The sequence below is a fragment of the Aythya fuligula genome, chromosome 5 (assembly GCF_009819795.1).
Source record: "Aythya fuligula isolate bAytFul2 chromosome 5, bAytFul2.pri, whole genome shotgun sequence".
Taxonomy (NCBI): Eukaryota; Metazoa; Chordata; class Aves; order Anseriformes; family Anatidae; genus Aythya; species Aythya fuligula.
Window position 1 is genome coordinate 13,016,558 of NC_045563.1, and position 15,915 is coordinate 13,032,472.

At 42.7% G+C, this 15,915-nt stretch overlaps 1 protein-coding gene across 2 annotated transcripts in view; it reads left to right on the forward strand.

Annotated features, from left to right (window-relative positions):
• Positions 1-125: 125 nt before the first annotated feature.
• Positions 126-15,915, forward strand: part of SETD3 (SET domain containing 3, actin histidine methyltransferase) — a 57,722-nt gene continuing 41,932 nt past the window's right edge. The window contains exons 1-2 of one of the 2 annotated variants that reach the window (XM_032187751.1): positions 126-236; positions 724-803. The gene's annotated coding sequence lies outside the window, so the exon portion shown is untranslated. The remainder of the gene's footprint in view (positions 237-723; positions 804-15,915) is intronic. The other variant, XM_032187752.1, reaches the window with a different exon arrangement.

Genomic DNA, 15,915 nt, shown 5'->3' on the forward strand with positions numbered 1-15,915 from the left:
TGGGGCGGCTTGAGGCGCGGGTTGGCTGCGGCGGGGGGCGTGGTTTCGGCTGGACCAATGGCGAGCGCGGGCCGGGGCCGGAGGGGCGGGGCCGCGCCGCGCGCTGGGAGTGCGGGGCTGTGAGGCGGGGAGGGGGGGGGGAGCTGGGCCGCCGCCTCCCCACCCGTGGGCAGCGGCGTCCGGGGCGCGGCGCTCGGCTCCCTTCGGCCGTGCTCGGCTCCGCTCGGGCTCGGCAGGTAAGGCGGGGGCCGCGGCGCTGCCCTCACCCCCTCCCCTCCCTCCCTGGCCTCCCCCCCGCTCCTCCTTCCCGGCCCTGTGGTGCCGGAGCCCCCCCCCCGCTCCCCTCAGGGCCCCGGGCCCAGCAAATGGCGCCCGCCTGCCCCGGGCCGCGCTGCTGCCGGCCTCGCCTCGCGCCCCAACGGCTGCTAACGGCTGCTAACGGCTGCCGGGCCCCGCGGCTGTCAGGGCTGGCTGCAGCCTTCCCCAACGAGCCGGCCCTCGCAGCCCCCTGCCGGCCCGGGGGGGGTGCTCGGGCTCCGTGTCTGCTCCCTCCGCTGGGCTTGCTCCTGGGCACAAAGTTTCTCTGAAATAAAGTTAAAACGAAGCCGCTTTTCGCCCCTTTAACCCCCCCCCCCACAAGCACCTGTCTCCTCAGGCGGCGGCTTCACCCCGCGGCTTTTTACTGCCCGCGTTAACCTAACCTCTTGTGTTTTCTGCTTTCAGTTGCAAGCTCTTTTTTCTTTAAAAAAACAAACAAACAAAAAAAGAACAAAATCCTGCGTAGTGTTTTGAAGCTGATGTAGGTGAGTAAACAGCTGGAGCATCCTGTGGGGCCGGTACCTGGTGTAAAATACCGAGCAGGAGTGTGAGCTGTGTGGTGGGCGCAGGGGCAGGGTGTGCCCCGAGCTGTGCTCACTTGGGTAACTTAATATGGTCGGGGCTCAAGCGTGTCAGCTTGTGCTTCAACAGGGCTTTGGGTATGTTTAGCTGGCTGGGCTGGCATGCCGTTGAAAATACCTCCTTGGTATGGGGTGGCTAGGGCTGCATTTAGGGCCCTGGGGGAAGGAATCCAGGAAGGAGCCTGGAGCCTTGTGTAGTTTGTCTGGTACTGCTTCCAGTTTGAGGCGGCCTGGTCTGTACACTGAGCTCAGATCTCAGTCGCTGAATACACCTCTAGCTTCAGTATGACATATAATTTAGAAATAAAACATCTTGTTCCACAGGAAATGTATAGATGAATGACATTTTTACTGTCATAGATCTGTCTACTGCATCTCAGATTTCAGGCTTTACCATAATGGTGCTTGTTGTATAGTTAAACTGACATGCTGGGTTGTCTTCAGCAAATGAGTGGGTTTAGTGATTGCTCTTTGAAAGAAAGAGGCAATTTGAGAACTTCTAAAAACTTCTGAAATCTTGGGGGCTCTGTATCTTTACTATCAGAGTGTCATGGCCTTTGGCACTCATTAAAGGACGTGGCACAATGTCTGTGGCTTAAGCACCAAGCCTCTTCAGAGGCCTGTGCTGTTTGGCCTGTCTGTGTGCTGATGGCTGCAGTCAACCAGGGTGACTTGCTTCATTCTCAATTAGAAGCTATATTTTGATGAAATTAGCTTAATAAACAAGCAAAAACAGTACCCAATTTCTTCATGAACTTGCTCAAAATGAATTTGGGGAAGAAAAAAATCTGTGGTAGTCTTTGGGAAGAGCTAAACTCAAGCAAAGCAATGAAATGACAAAAGCCTATTGGCAAAGCAGTAGGGTTTAACAGTCTATTTACTTGCCTCTTTTCTGCGAAGAGTAAATATTTTTACTTTTCTGGTCAAATAGTTGTCTGAGGAGCTGGTTCAAAGGGGAGGCAATAGGACTATTAATCATTAAGAAAGAGCCTGAATTGTTTCCTGTGGCAGCTAGTAAGTTATCTTGCCTTGAAGATCGGGGAGGTGTTTATAGTAAGAAGCATTCCTTCTGCATAAGAAAGCTTGTTGGGGGGGGGAGGGAGGAGAGTGTGAAGATGTGACTGTGCAGTACTGTGGTTATTAGTATAATAGTTTGGAATTAGCAAGTTAATAAGCGATAGTAGTTATGAAATACATGCTTAGATTTGGGATCTTGCCTTGGATTTAGCCACTCTTTTGTCCTTTAGCATTTTGTGTTACTTTTGAATTAAATATAAACTTCTGGTAACAAATTATTAATTTGAGGCAGCCTTGAATTTAATGTCTGACTAGCAACTGAAGTGAAACAAAACTCAATCTGACAGTACTGTGTTGTTCGTAGATCTAGGAGTATCTTTAGTTTCCCAGGTCAGAGTATTGTCACAGCGGTGTTATCTTTGATTCCAATTACATGACTAGATGCGTTAGGAATTTGTTTCCCAATAATTAGATGGATTTGTTGGAGTCAGTGTTCTTTGTAAGCGGATCAAATAAAGATTTAGCTAATTCTAGTAACTTCTTTTGCTATTACTCTGCAGAGTGGCTGCTTCCCTGTATCACAGTAGTATTTGCATACCGTCATTCTTTTCTCAACCTGAAACCAAGAAGGGATTAATGAAGTCTGTTCTCTGCAGAGTAGATGCATGCAGTGTATACAACAGTGGTTCAACCTTCCCCCTTCTCTAGATACCGTAGACTTGTGCTAACGTTGGCAAATCTGTGATTGTGCAGTTTTTCCATAACAAACAAGGGATTATGACTTCAATTTTAGCCATCCTTTGCCAGCTGACTTATTAGAAACACTTCAGCTTCCTAGGCCTGGTTTCAGATATTTAATAATAATAATTTAACCAAGAATACCAGGTGTAAAATGGGAGAAAGGACCTCAAATCTAAACAAAGTATACCAGTTGTTGATGTTACCTTCAAGGTGCCCCACTAGTGTTGTATGGTTTTAGTCTGATGTATTTGGAGCCCTACTTTGAAGATGTTTGTGTTTTAGTAATTAAAAGACAAGTTCAGTGCCCAAGAGTGTTTTAACATTGCTTTACATTCTTGTACTTGCCCTTCGTCTGCCATAACCTTCTCTGCTCCCTTTTTCTGTTTTTAGCTGCTCTGCCCTACATTGGCTCATGCCTGCATCTCTTCCACCAAATGACTATTCCAGTTGTTCCATCTCTCCCTGTCCTTTACCCCTTACTGTTCAGCAAATCTTCTAATCTCTCTTCCGTTCTATACTTTTTGAAGTAGAGGAGAAGTAGCACTGAGGGCTTCCATTTAATTCTGAGATCTGCTACCAGGCCAGAGCAGCAGGCCTGTGAGCTGCAGGGAGAATTCCACCTGCCTTTGCAGCCCTGGGCTGAAGCATGCTGAGATGTGAGTGACTTGGCTTCAGGTCAGCTTTATCTCCAGTGAGTATAAGCAAACAGGTGCTTGCGAGCTCTGAAGCAGGCTGCATCCAGGTAGTACAACATAAGCAAAAGGAATATTTCTGAGACTGCAACTGCTGATGTCCCGTTAAGAATCAATATGGAATGTAACTTAGATCTTTATTTTTCAGAAAGATTCTTGAGCTTGATATTAAAGGCTGTTAAATGTTAGGGGATGACAGATGAGTATCTACTTGCTGTCTTATTTTATTCTGCATGCTACCGATTTCTCTGAAGGAGGTAGCTCAGCTGTCATGGAAGTAATTGAACGGCAGTGCTTGAGCCACCAGACTTCTCAGGCAGTGTGTTAACGTAGGCCAAAATTGTCTTTGTAGCTGAGCATGGACTGTGAATTGTATTGGCTCTGATAAGCTGCTTTGTGGTCATTTCTGCTAAGAGTGTCAGCTACCTGCACCAAACGGGGGAGTGTTTCTCTGGGTCTCCTGTGCCAGCAGGTGGCTTCTAGTCTTTTGTGTTGATTGATTTTTAGATTTTTTTTTCTTGTGTATTTTTATATCTGTTTGGATCTCATAGACAATGATGGAGTTATGTAACTTAATAAAACTGAGTCACTTCCAAATGCTGCCTATATCTCTAAAATAGGGAATCTTCTGTCTTTAATGTTTTACAGTACTACTGACCAAAGTTTTCGTGTGCTATTATTTTAGTGGAGTGGGAAAAGGATATGTAATATGTGGCTTTGTTTCATTTGAACCTGTATTAACTGCCCAGTGTCTCCTGTGTGCCGGCTTTTACTCCAGCTGACTGTACAATGATAAATTAAGGGGATATGAGTTACCTCAGGGGGAGGCAGTGGCAACCAAGAGTGAGGTGCAGGCTGTTTCCTGCCCCTGCCAGGCTTTCTTGGGGAGTGGATTAGTTCTCTTTGGGACCACTCTTAAAGATATTTGCTTATCTTTAAATAAAGATAAAGCTTAGATGTAGCTACGTAACTTCAAGTACTGAGAGAAGGAGCTTCCAGATTTAAAAATATTCTAAAAGTATTCCTAAAGAGGGCTTCTGAAAGACCTAGTTTTGGGACCTGCCTGTAAGGTGATTCAAATTTGGTGTTTTAGTGCCTGCAGTTATTCTGTGTATGTGCATGTGAACTCTGCCCCGTTGCCCAGGTCAGCAGGGAGGATGGTAAACAGTATTTGTCCCCGTACTGACGCCAGGGGTACAGCACTAGTGACGGGCCTTCTGCTGGACTTTGTGCTGCATGGAATACCTAAGCCCTTCCGTCCTTCATCACCACATCCCCAGCCCCGCTCAGCAGCAGGCTTACACCTTGCCTAGTCTTCTCTTCCTTTTGCTGCTGCTGCACCTGCAGAAGCCCTTCTTGTACTACATGTTCCTCACCAGATTTGACTCCAGGTGGGCTTTGGCTTCCCTAACCTTGTCCCTGCATACTCGAACAGCATTTTGCTTCCTGCTGTTTCTATCTTGTCAGGAGCACCTGGTTTGTTTATGCAGGTCTCCTGCCACCCTTGCTGCATTTGCGCGTCCTGCCTGTAGAGATGGACCACTCCTGGGCACAGAGGAAGTGATCCTACAAAGTCTTACCTGTTTACTGTTATTAAAAATAGAGCAGTAACAGTATAGCTTTGTATCCTTCTGTTCTCGAGCTATTTCTCTTGGAAGAGGTGCAAGCAGTAAGCTGATAGAGCCTATTTCATGAAACCAAGAACAGGTGTCTGAGTTAGCAAACAGTTACCTCTTTGCATCAAATCTCTGACTCCAGGAAGCTAAGAAAGGTTTGTTGGAGAATTTGATGCTACATGTTTCTGAAGTGCAACAGACTGTAACTTACCATTTTGGAAACTATTGTTGCGAAGTAAGAGTTCTGTTTAGGCATATGGGTGGCTCTGATACTTTTTAAATCTGTACAGACAGCATTTCAGTGCTCACATCAAAATGGTTCTGGTTTACTGCATTGATAGTCACCACACCTTATTCTGTTTTTAAAATTGCTTTTCTATCTGGGATAAAATGAATTGTCACCAATATATTCTTCTATTGACTATTGACAGAATGAAATAGAGATTGTTATCAATGTTTACAAATCTGGGCTTCTTAATTCTTTAAAACCGGTGATAAAATGCTCACATCTTCTAATCTTTGCTAGTGCCCTGCACCACCTATTTACAGGTTAACTTACTCAGTTCTGCCATTCAACCCTTGATATAAAAGTAATTCTTTAATACATCTGCATAGATTTTCTTGTTGAACATATTAGGAAATAGCTGTTGTTGTGTATTTAAAAGTCTGTGGCCTATTTGTCCTGTTCAGTTTTTAGTTCTCATATATGACACTGAATTTTCAAAATTAGCTCTCAGCCTGTCTGGGTCAGTACTCCATAGCCTTGCACAAGCTGTGTCATTGGGCTGGGCTGTGAGCTTCCAGGTGGCATGGCTAGAGCTACTAGGATCAGGAACTTGATGAGAGTGATACATTTCAACTGTCCTTGTGATATTCCATCACTGCCATCTCTAAACCAGCAGCATTTTTATAACTCCTGCTGCTCACCATGAAGGATAATACTGTCTGGGTTTTGATATTTGTGGTATTAATGTTTGTAGGCTGTCATACATGTATTTATGATCTTGCAGCTGGATAATCTTTCTGTGGAAGCTGCCTTCTCCAAATAGTGCGTCTCAGAAGGAAGCTCAGCTATGTATGGATGAATTCCATTCTTCAAGGACCTATGCTTGCTGGAGTATTATTTTTAGACTTGCGGAAAGTAGCTTGGGTTGGCTGGTGAAGAATGGAGAATGGCTGTCTGCTTTGGATGACCAGCAGAAACATTTAATCTTCCACTTTGCTATGCACAGTTGCATCGACAGCATATTAATATATTAACTCTCCTTGAAATAGAGAAGGATCCATTCCCTCTGGAGCTTGCTGCACCTGATTCTGTCAGTCAGGAGCAAATGGAACTGGTATTGCCAGACTGATTGGAGAGGTTTTGTATGCTGACTCAGTGAAGAAGCTGATACAATCCCTGTAAGGTTTAGCTGCAGAAAATGACCGTTGGGTTGTCATGTGGTAGTCAGATCCAGATTGGTATCTGCTCTCTGCTCCTCTTTCTAAAAGTCAGTGTTCAAACAGTAACTTCTCACTTTGTGCCCAGATGATGCTTGGGAATAACAGTGAGGTTTGTAAAATTGCAAGCTTTCTGTATCTAACTGCTCTATTGAAAAGTAAAAAATCAGTCCTGCTTTCAAGACAATGATGGATAATGTTGCAATTCTCTTTTGTCATTGTAGGATTCCTGGCTTGTACAACCTGTTTCTCTGGCTTATTAGATCTTTGATTCAGTGTCTCAATAGAAGAAATTGCCCAACTCTACTTTGAGTGTGGGCATTTGGAAGGCTGAACTGAAACAATAGCCTAATGTGATAATTGCTTGCTTTATTTTGCAGTGTTTTTATAATTGGTCTCTGGAAGTAGGTTGGAGGCAGGAATGTGAGGTTTTTTATAATGATATAAGTAGCCAAAGACTTACTCTGCAAACTCTAGTAACTAAACTGCTGTCATAGTCTAAAAGACAGTGAGTGTATGCCTACTTGAGGGTGGGAGGTTACTGTAGTGGTGCAACTTCAGTTTGTTCCACTGGAACTTTCTCTTCCAGAAAGTTCGGAAATGTCAGATCAGATAAATAACACAAACATGACTTGAACACTTTTGCACACTTCTGCTCTGACAATGTGTGACACCTTATCCGAGAGCACAGGGCACGAGCAGTCTAGCTTTGGAAAGTACTGCTGCTCTCAGAATGCATTTTTCTCCGGTGGATAGAGAAAACAGTATTTCATAGAGCAAGCTGTCGGGAGTGGCTCCTGTATGAACATAGTGTTGGCACCAGTTCTGCCCTTTGTGCTGTTAGAGGAAGAATTCCTTGGTCACTTCCAGAGTGGATGTCATTTCTGTCTAGTGTCTTGCCAGACTAGTAGGTAAGTGCTGCTGGTGGAAGCAGCGAACCCTCTGGTACAAGAACTGGGAAGCTGAACATTAGCACTAGCGCCCCTCTCATCAGGAGTCATGCTGCTGCTTTTTTTCCTCTTGTTCTTCATCTTACACTAGAGAAGGAATACATTTTCATTCTAGGTTGACGGAGCTAAACTTCATCTTGCAAGTGTTTCAGATGTGGCTTGCTGGGTAATGCAATTCCAGTTCCAGGTCCTTTCCTGGATGCACAGAAATGTTCCTGGTATGTGAGATCAGGCTCTAGCTATGGCAGCAGGACTGGAAGCTCATTCCTGAGCTGTGGCTCCTTGCTGTGACCCATGCAGGTCTGAGATGAGATTAAAAGGTGCTGAAGCTCCAGAGGCCTGCAGTGGTTGTAGGTCCAGAACACAGGCATCTGTAGGTAGGATACCTATATGCTCTGTGCAGGAATGAGAAACTCCCAGGAAAACAGGAACGTGGCTAGTGGGAAGTAACACTGAAGAGTCAATTTGCAGGGGTTGACAGTAAGAGATGCCCAGGCTCCCTAGAGATTTGCAGGGGGACTACAGTTGGTTGCAGTTCCTTATCTGAACACTTTGGGATGTTGCATGTAGGGTCTAATCAGCCCTGTTCCGGGTTTTTTTAGGGTCTAATCAGCCCTGTTCTGGGTTTTTTTTATGGATGCCCTGAGAGGGAGGGGAGGGTCAGTGACATGGCTGATAGTTTGTGTGAATGTAAGACAAGGTAGGGGAACAGATTTCTAGCAGGCAGGTTACATTAGTATGCTGTACTGATACAGTTCTCCTGTGGAGAGGCGGTGCTCAAGCTTTCTCCTTTAATACAGAGAAGAGAGCTTTCTTCAGAAAGTGATGTGTGGCCTTCAAGGGAGCAATGTGTTTACTCTGTGTGCCAAAATAAATGTTTAAACTATTTTTGCATTGGTCTGTGTTGTCACTTATATTTTTGTGTGTCTTTACAAAAACCCAAACAACGACAACAAAAGCCATGCTATCAAGCAATTGGTACTACAACTATCCTTGTTTTGAATTGGGAGGATTAACATTTCTGAGCAGCTGGCAGCTGTTTACAGCACCTTGTTTGATAAAGTAATAACGTACAGTGACCACATCTGAAAACTCAGGAGTGAGGCCAAGTACACTTAATGCTGGTGCATCTTTCTTATGCCTGATAGCCCAGTAAATGCCTGTGTTGAAAGCTTTATTTCAAACCACTGTGGTGTTGCTAGGTTGAATTGACTTGGAGACTTTAAGGGTTCAAGTTGCCAACTATGAATGCCAGAAGATAAAAAGAGGCTTAGATGAACCTGCTCCTTCACTTTTAAGGTCTAGGATAACTTCCAGTATTTCAGCTGAAATTTCTAGTCTCGTCTTTTAGATTAGTCATGATTTTCCACACTAAATGGGTAGTAGACTTAAGGCAAGTGGGTTTGGAAGGCTTTCCAACTGCTATTAAACCATAAACTGCATCACTTACCAGGCATTTGTAGCAAAAGATTCTCTTTGAAGTCCATATGTACATATTTGTAAAGTGCATGGCACTGAAGTGCTGTGGAAGTTCCTTTCTTAACTCTCACAACAGTGTTCCTTAGGGAATTAGAATGCTAAATGCTTGGTCTGCCATGGGTGTTCCCAAGGACACAAATTATCGTATCTTCAAGTGTAGTTGCAACTTGGCTTGAGGGTTGCCAAATCTTCAGTGAAGGTTTTCCAGTTGAAGTAAAAAAATCATTAGCCTGTGCTACCAGGCAAGCCTGTAATTATTTCAGGGGGGAAGTGTTTCCTTTGGGCTATTCAGTGCTCTGGAAGTGCTGTGTTTGTCACTTGCATTGCAATAAAAAAACTTTGATTTTTTGTGACTGGCTGATGCCATTTCCTGCCAGCAGCAGGAGAGCAGCCAGATGTACTCTGGGTGTGAAGAAGTGCAGCAGGCCTTTGTGGAGGTGGAGCACTGTTCCAAATGCTTTTCCTCTACTATAACTCCATCCTCTTCCAAAATGGCCTCTGGTGTTTTTCAGAATCATACAAGGTGTGTGAGATCACCTAACAGCAAGCACTGTGCCTGGCATTGATATTCTCCCATGTCCTAGAGAGGGTAAGAAATGGCACGAAAATACCTGCTGGATTTTCCATACCATGAACTTGTTCACTCAAGCTTGCGCTGTAGCTCCTGGCTGAAGCCTGGAAGTCCTGTGCATTGGGTATGCATTGAATATACACTTCCCTGTCCATTTGGATGTGTTTTGGGTTTTTTATGGTCTGATAGCAATCCTAAGCACTGCCAGCAGTTCTGTCTTTGAGCACACCTTTCATGAGTTAATCTGCTTTGGAGAGAAGCTTGATGAGACAGGTGTGCCTCACTGTTACCCAGAGGAAAATACAGCAGTTATTTTGAAACTGCCTAGATTGTGTTCTTTAAGGAAAGGGTATTCCAGGAAACAGCATAAAACAATCCAAATTCAGATGCTAATAACTTCATGCACACAGGGGAGTGTCAACTCAGTGTCCAAATAGAGGTCCTTAAACACTGTCATTCTTGCAGTGGTGCTGAAACATTCAGCCAATTGAAGATGTTACAGGACGTGGATGTATGTATAATGAAACTCATTCTGAAGACAGGAATTGCATGTGCTGCAGTGTAATGTAAGACAGGTCTGAAAGCTTGTACTAACTTGTTTTACGCTGTGGTTATCACCTTTCCTTCCTACTTTCCGTTAGAGAGATTTGCAAGCTCTTTTATCACAGTGTAAGATTTTAAGGAACACGTGTGAGTAGGAAGCACGCATCCTTTGTGAATGAAAGGGAGATGGTATCTTTGTACTGTTACATCTGTATCGCCTTCCTGCTTGGGTGAGAAACTTCAGTGCCTGGATTAGTTCCATTAGAAGGGCCCAGAGCTGTGGCGAGTGCTTCAGAGCATCTGCTGCCTCTGCTCCCACTGGGGATGTGGTCGTCTCTGATGGTCCAACCTAAATGTCTGAAAGGAGCAGCCTAGCATGCAATAGTAAGTTGTACTGGAGTTGCACTGTGTGTAGAAAGCAGAGGGTAGACAAAGGTGTTAAAACAAAAAATAAACTGATATTTCTATGCTGCATAGAAATAATCAAGGGCCCTATTGCTGCTAAGTTGCTTGAGGGCATTCCACTTAGGAGGAATTATTGTTGCAATTAAATGGCAGTCCTTGGCATTAAGCATCTTCAGCTTTAAATCTCTTCCTTGGAGACAGTCCAGTTAATTGGAATATATGTTGTTGCTTAGTTTTCTATTATTCATATGTCATTAACTATAAAGCAATTAAAGGACTTAAAAAAAAAAATAAAAATAAAAATAAAAAAATCTATACAGTCATACCCAAGAACTTTTTTTTACTGTTCAGCCAGACTCAGTTTCTTCTTCTATAGCTCCTATGTGAAACAGACAGTAATGTATAGTGACATATATCCAGTAAACATCCAGTCTTCCCTGTGTATCCTAAAAAATTTGTGGATAATATCAAAAATGTTTGTTTTCCATGCACAATTTCTATAAAGGAAGTAACATGTGGAGGAATGGGTTAAGTTCTTGTTAGGTGAAATTCTGTTATTTCAAAGAGGTGTTGTCTCTTGGTCATTAGGATCATTCTGAGTGACCAAAAAGCAGTTGCATTGAGACATGACCCATGTGAAATATAAATTTGGGCTCCAAAAGCAATTGCTATTAAAATGTATGTTTAGATACCATTGTTTTATACTCTTCAGTTGCATCCAAAGCTCTGTCAAAATTTCAAAGCTTATCAGCTGTCTCAACCAGGGGCAGAACTGGTTTTAATTGTTTGCTTTGTGGCAAGGAAACGAGCGATACAGGCTGATACAGATTGTTTGATTGCACCTCTATTGCCATGGTGTTTTTAACTTCATGCCTTCATGGTAATCAGCAACGACTGCTTTTTTTTTTTTTTTTTTTTTTGCTACTGTCACTTAATCCAATGGTGAGTAAAATACAAAAAAAAAGTGATAAAAGACCAAGGTTGTTTGACCAAGCCATCAGTGATATTAAGGTTTACAGAAAGTAGTTTTAGTGACTATCCTGTATTTACCCAGTGGAGTAAGTGCACTTACTGGTTGAGCTGTCTGATATGACACACACTAAAGTGACTTCTTGAGCATTGTTGTGCTGCAATGGGAAGTAGAACAGGTTGTTAAACCATCACAGGAGCTGTGTTGGCAATTTATGGAATTTCTGGATTTATGGGACTTTAGAAAAATCTGTTTAAACACAGTCAAAAGTAGCACATGTCTTAGCATACCTCCATTTTAAATTAAACAGGGTAGTGTGTTATTTCCTGATAAACATGTACAGGCTGGTACCTTTACCTAATAAAATCAGTGTACCTTAATGACTCTGGCATATCTATGACAATAGAGATTTGGGGCAATAGTAACATTCTTGGTTTTGGTTTTGCTGTACGTTTTGGAGAATTTTCTTCTGTGAACATTAGCTGTTGTCGAGAGGTACCCTCCTAATCTCATTCTCTTTGTGGATCAATCCTTTATAAAGTTTATAAGGGGTTGCTTTTGGGATTGCATAGCGATAGCAAAAAGATCCTCGAGCACAGAGCATGTGAGAGGGTTTTCATAAATGATCAAGAAGTATTGTACATCAGGGTTTTTGAAATATAAGTCAGCCATGTGACTGTCTTATGCCTTAGAAAACAGCCCAGCTGTAAAATGAAGTAAAACCAGTATCAAACAGTATCTTGCATGAAAAACAGATGCTCTGCATGAACTGGATTTTTTTCTGAATAAGTACAAAAGCAACAGTGTTCTCTCACATTATTTTTTTTTTTTATGTACTCAGTTGATGTTAACTGTTCTTAAAATAGTGACAAATTCATTTGCTGTAACTGTACTTAAACTCATCCTCTAGGAAGAGAAATAACACCTTAATTTGAAAGCATTAAGGATAGAGGCATATCTTTCAAATGATTTGTTTGCCACTAAGTTCTTTTCATTAGTGGAAACTTGAGATAAATTTTCAGTGTTGGTCTGATATTTCTTCTTTTCTGTTTTGGTTTTGCTTGTTAAGTGTTTTTGCTCGTTTTCCTATTTTATTTTTATTTGGTTACATTCGGTCCCAATACAAATGGGTCATGGCTAAATCAGGTCTTCAAAGGAAGATAAAACTGAAATTCTGTATGAAATAGGAGAAGCTGGCTTGGGTAATTTCACAACCTCACGGAGAAGGGAAGCTTGCTAAATTGCAGCTTAGACCACAAGAAGCTGGGTGAACGCACTGGAGAAAAATCCCTCTTTGTTGTGCTTTCCTTGGAGCTCCATAAGTACATGCTCTTGGTGGCTGTTGTGGTTGTTCTTACCGGGGTAAAAGACAGGGTCACTCTGGCCTGGCAGAAAAAGTAAAAATGATAAAGATAATGATGAAAATAAGAGTGTAAAAAAGAGGCAGAGCAACTTCTGTTTTTACTGTTCCCCCAGGGGATGGTGGATGCTGTTCAACACTGTTCTTGATAGAGGCAGGAAGGTGGTAGATGTGGCAACTGGTGTTTCATCAAGCCGTTGCCTCTATCTGGTAGATAGCTTGCTAGAAGAGAAGACTGAGGAAGAAGCCCTCTGATTTTATGGAGTGTTGAATCTGGGAATCTGGGGACCAGGCACTAGAAGAGGAGGGAGGAATGACGAGCAGAATCTCGTGGAACTGGAAGAAAACTGCTCTGTGGTGTAACCACTACGTGTGTGTGCCAGGGTCTGCCTCTTACTGCAGAACATACATGTTTAGAGCTGTGCTCTGCTGCTGGAGACAGCATGCTTGATGTGATCAGATGAAAAATCTAAGCATGGCAATCCCCCTATTTTATATAGGGAGAGCTTACAGTGTCTTGACCTGCAGGAAGGAATCACATTTGAGGCTATGTGACAATACAGCATAAAGATTTATTAGGACTGATTAGAAGCAACACAGTCCACACTGAGTCCTTCTCGGACAGGAGAAGAACCCCAGGGCACTCTGTATTTGGGCTGTGCCTTGGATTGACTCAGAGTACAGTATCTAGCCATGAGTGCATCAAAGCTCTTGTAATGAAATATTGCAGGCCATGGCCAAGGGAATTCTTGGGAAGCATAAATTTATACTGTATTCTAAGCGGAATGCAATCTTAAGTGGCATTTCTACCATCAATCTTTTTAGTGTTTTTTTGTAAGCTATTTTTGTTAGTGTTGTCATCAGCACTATGGTAATATTTCAGATTCCCTTTTAAAAATGGGAGGGGATAAGGCTGCCTTGCTATTAGCACTTTCTAATCACAGGAGGTCTTGCTTCCTGAAGAGCTTACAACTTAAATGAGAGGACAGAAGCATGTTGGAGGAAGTGTATACAGAGTGAATGGTACTGTATTTCACAGAGCTTTCAAGGCAGCTTTATAGAGGAAATGGAAGAAAAAAGAAAGGGCAGTGGTGGGAGGGAAGTAATAGCAAGAAGAGAAGTGATGGAGTACAGCAAAGATGAGAGATTGAGAGCTTGGGGAAAAGGGACTGAAACTGTAACAGTCATTTATTTAGTGGGAACAACATCTAGATTAATACCTTGGGAGCGATGAGAGTGTTAATGTGGTTTCCAAGTGACATGATGTAGGTGGTTTTCACAAGCAAACGTAGTGTTCATTGTAAGTGTATAAACTGAATTTTTCTTAAAGATCACAGACATATCTTCCTCCACCCACACTGTTCTTACACTTCTTGATTTTGTGCTTTCTATTCGCTCTGAAATGTGTTTATCTCTTTACCAGCAGTCAGAGATTCACGTTCAGAAAAGAACTTCAGCAGTGGAAGCAAAAGACCAAATTGCCATTAAATCTGGTCAAATTAAATGTAAAATTGTGTTCTCCTCCATACACGTTGGAGACCTCATACCAATTGCCTATAAGCTTGTCCCTTAAGCCCCTGGCTGCTCAGCATATGTTGATACAAGATGATGATACGCTTCCTTAACTGAAGTAGAGGGGAATATGACTTAGTCTAGGCAATCAAATTAGGAGAAAAACAAACCCTGCAAGCCTGGCTTGTGTACATCCTACTCATCTGTCCTCCCGCTCAGTGCAGCCAAGGAACATATCCCACAGCCACCTACCATCCTCACCTCTCGGTGCTCTTTGCATAGCTTGAGAATTCCTTCGTCTTCTCCTTGTCTGCCCTTGTCGCCCCGTGTCTGTCCTTCTAATATCGATTCCGGATTTGCCCCCCTCACCTTCTGTGCTGGTGTATGCCACAAAGATGCGTGGGGTGGGAACTGTTATATAATGAGGACATCATGTAATTAGCCTGGAGGAGAGTCTGAATCAAAGCAGATACAATGTTATGGTACTGCCTTAGAAATATACTGGGTCCTGGAAGCAAAGTTAAACTTGAATGGGCACCTCTTGCTGTGGGACTCCCAGACCTGGTGGTTATTTGTAAAAGCTCAGTGATTTTTTATTTATTTATTTATTTTGAATAACTGGTTTGCTATCTTGTAAACTGAAAAGTGATAGCTGAAGCAAACAAGGCTTACGGGATTACATCAGTTCTGTCTGCTGGTCAGCTCTTTCCTCTTGGGAACCCATCAGCTTGTTGGGCATCTTCAGTCAAGTTTTGGAGTGGGAGAACTCAGCCATGAGCTGGTCAGCTTGCTAAAGGAAAGGCTGTGTTGAGAACAGGTTGTCTGCTTGGCCTGTTTACTAGGCAGTCAACATACATGCTGATGTATTTGCCTAGCATGTTTAGGTATATCCTGACCTGGAAAAGGTGATGTTGCCTTGCTAGAAAAGGAGGAGACTGAAAGCAGAGTGTCCATGAAGAGGCGGGGGAGGTAACTGAAAGCATCGCGGGGGGGCTGGGAAAGGCGGTATCTGAAAGCAGGAAGAATTCCACAGTTCTTGAAAACTGACACAGGTACATACTAAAAATTAATAGTGTTTGCCTAGCACACTGATGGTGCTCACTGTTGTTATATGGGTTGCAAGATTGTGTTTTTACCTGGTGATTGAAAGAGGTGTATTTGTATAGCTCATTATGATGGCCTTTTAGTGTATCAGTATTAACTGTGGCTTTATTTACATAGGTGTTGCAATGAACAGCTTGGTCATATGAATGTGAAAAGTTGGGAATTTGTCAATGGTTAGCATAGAATACTTTGAGTATTATTATTTTTTTCTGGGAAAATTTCTTATTTTTTTTACTGTCTGGGAAGATACATATTTTTATCATCCATGCTTGGCATTGCTTCCATATGGAAATGTGATCCTGTGATCAGGTCAAATTCTCAAATATCAAAAGTATTGGCTTTCTTAATGAGAACGTTAAGCAGTACTTCTTAAATTATTTTTTTATCTTTTAATTTAAAAAGCAAGCAAACTTTTGGTATTTTCATACAGACCTCTCGTGGTTACCTTCTAAAGCTGTTAGGTGCACATTCTCACTCTAAAGCTGTAAGTCAAGGGGAGAATATTTTACAGCTCATTAAAATATTATTTGTGTGATATGCGGAAACAAAAGTTCAGACTCTGACACAACACAACTGCTCTTTGACAGCAGTATTTGAAGGGGGAGATGGATCA